Consider the following 3,064-nt stretch of genomic DNA (forward strand, 5'->3'; position numbering starts at 1 on the left):
ATCACCCTGAAGTAAAATCTGGCTTACCAATTCCAAAGTCTATTATGTCCCTTCTCCCACCCTTTATTGAAGCGGCCGGTGGGAGGGATTGTGCGTAATTATTTGCCTGACTCAGCAACCACATTTTCTGGCAGGGTAATTTGGTCCTTTCGGCTGCATTCTCTTTTGTGTTGTTTAGAGCCAATTTCCTTGTCATCCATTTCTCCTCTGACTATATCGACCATCACCATCCTCTTCATCCCATTCCTCTGACTTTCCAGCATCTCTTATTCCATTCCTAGGTCCCTAAAATCCATTCATCAAAAAATAAAAATAATAATAATAAAAAGGGCTCGTTCCTTACTCTATGCAAAACTAGCAACAGTTGCCAAACTGACGCCCTAACATGACTCATTTCAAACCAAACACAATAAAAATAGGGAAGGGTGTTTGATGTAACATATCCCGCCATCACCCATATCACACCCAACCTAATTCCCTGGAAGTGACATAATATAGGCATGGTGATGTTAGGGGATCCTTGTTACATGATCAATTACAGGATGCAAGTTCCAGTTTCTCTCAACATGCTATGCAATAATGAGGTTCAGAATTGTTTCTTTTTATTTTATAGCACATCAATGCTATATGCCTCTATCAAGCCTCTTTGGCCTTTCTTGGTTAGGAGTAAAGTGTAGTATCTGTAACCCAGAAAACAGTAGGTGGTCTATGTGATGAGCATGCGCGGAAGCACTCACAACTTGTATACCAATGCCTAAGTCGGGCCTACCTACGGCAAAAATGAGTTTGTCCAACTCAATTATATAAAAAAAACGATAGCAAGCATTCGGCGAGTAATTGCCACGGTTGCTCTGGTAACATGTCGTGTTAAGTCATTGCGTTTGAGATCATGTCAAATCGTCTGAGGTGTTCGGGTTCGAATCAAAAAGTTGTTCAGGATCATGTCGCGTTGAATCGTCGAAGGCAATCATGTTCGAATCAATAGAATTGTTCGGAATCATGTCATGTCGACTCAACGGAGGTGTTTAGGTTCGAATTGACAGAGTTGTTCATTTGCACAACAATAATGTTGGGAAGGTATGAACCCTACTCTCCCTTCAGATATTGATAAAATAGCAGTTCATCTCTTTTTACATACTATCCAAGATGATCCTCCAAATGCATGAATCCCCTTAAGGATCACACCTCCTACTGATGAGACGATCACAAAAGTGTCCCCACAGCCATTTGAACGAGTCTTTGGATGTGTGAGAAGTTGTAATTCTACAGGAAGATTGTCTTCAAAGGCTATTGCATTACAGAAATTGCACTGAAATGCTTACTTTTTGGCTAGCCTGTTCGGAGTCCAAGAGATTAAACGCTGGTAGTGGGATTCCTTTTGGACTTAATTTGTTTTGAAGTGATTTTCTTTCTCTCTCTCTCTCTCTCTCTCTCTCTCTCTCTCTCTCTCTCTCTCTCTCTCTCTGATTAGTATTCATGCTTTGTCTGGAATGACTTTCAACAACAATAATAATAGTAATAATAATAATAGTAATAATAATAATAATAATAATAATAATAAAATGTTGGAGTTTACATGACAAAAACTTTGTGAGAATATTACTCAAAATGAGAATGGTAGTCTGATTAAACCAAATAATACATGGTCGCGTAAATGAAGTGGCGCGTGTGATAACGATTTTTTATGTTTTTCTCTCTTCCCTCGTGAAGCAACAGTCTAATATTTAGAAATGGTTAGGAGGAGTCTTATTAAGCAGATTTTGTATTTCTATTGCAATGAAATTGTTTTTCATGTATATTTATCTATACTCCTATAAATTTGGTTTGTGTGTGTGTGTGTGTTGATATTCATATAAAAAAACTTTTTTTCTTTTTATTTAAAAAGAAAATACAACTTTGTTATATACGGGTCGTGGAATTGCATTCATCTGCAAAAGATCTAGCTAATTTGCATATTCTTTTAAATATTCATTTTAATTAATTTTCTATGAGCTTGTTTCGGTTTTCTTATGGGATAATCGTCTGTAGTTAACTATTACATGCAAGTATATGCATGCAGATATTCTACATGATTTATGCTTGTGTAATATTTGTGTAAAAAAGTTATAGTAAACACTGTCAACACGACGGTTCTTGGTTCAATCCTTGGCTAGGGAGCGATGCTAGTCTAGCGGCACTGATGAGTTGTGATACAACGAAACAGGACTGTATGTCGATGGCTACAAATATATAAATATATATATATATATATATATATATATATATATAAGAGCAAATAGTTAATAAAACATGTTAAAAACATTTAAATATATATATCTATAATATAAAGCTGAATGTGTGGGGGGGGGTCACGAATAGGCTCCTATATGGTTGACTATTTTAAAAAACTGGTTACATATAATGATAGAAGATGTAAGCAAGATCAGGAATGGGTATGTTTGATCTGGCAGAACGGTGGTTCATGAAAATTGTGGGGTCTGCGTTCGCCCCTGGCCTCCAAAGTATGGAAATAAAAAATTAAAAAAAACGTTTACAAGGGTTTTTGATATAGATGTACATCAGAATACTTTGATAAGTATGTTTCAACTTAAATAGGGATTGTATGATTAAATTGTGGGGTCTGCGTTTGCGCCTGTACTCCATGGAAATATGGCACAAACTTTAACAAAGACTTTTCAGATTTATTTGCGTAAGTTTACTTTGATAATTATGTTTCAGTTTGAAGAAATATGGTATAATAAAATTATTGGGTGTTCATTCGCGCCTGACCTTCATAGAATGTAAATATGTCACAAAGTTTAATAAGGTTTTTTAAAAGGGGTGAGGGTCCACAATAACACCTTAACTTTAATCTTAATTCACGTTAGCTTTTATTTATATTTTTGAGTTGAATCATATTGTGGCGAATAAATTCACGTTCTTATTAAAGTGAAAGCCAAAAAAAAAAGTCGGAACTCTAGACAATTCTCGACACAAATTTTTCATAGCTCTGTTTTTTTCCTTCTCCACTTGCACGTGGCACTCTTTTGAAAATAGATAAATAGATAAATAATAAAAAATAAGA

This window comes from Euprymna scolopes, chromosome 11 (assembly GCF_053919585.1).
Source record: "Euprymna scolopes isolate OS-2025 chromosome 11, ASM5391958v1, whole genome shotgun sequence".
In the NCBI taxonomy this organism is placed as follows: Eukaryota; Metazoa; Mollusca; class Cephalopoda; order Sepiida; family Sepiolidae; genus Euprymna; species Euprymna scolopes.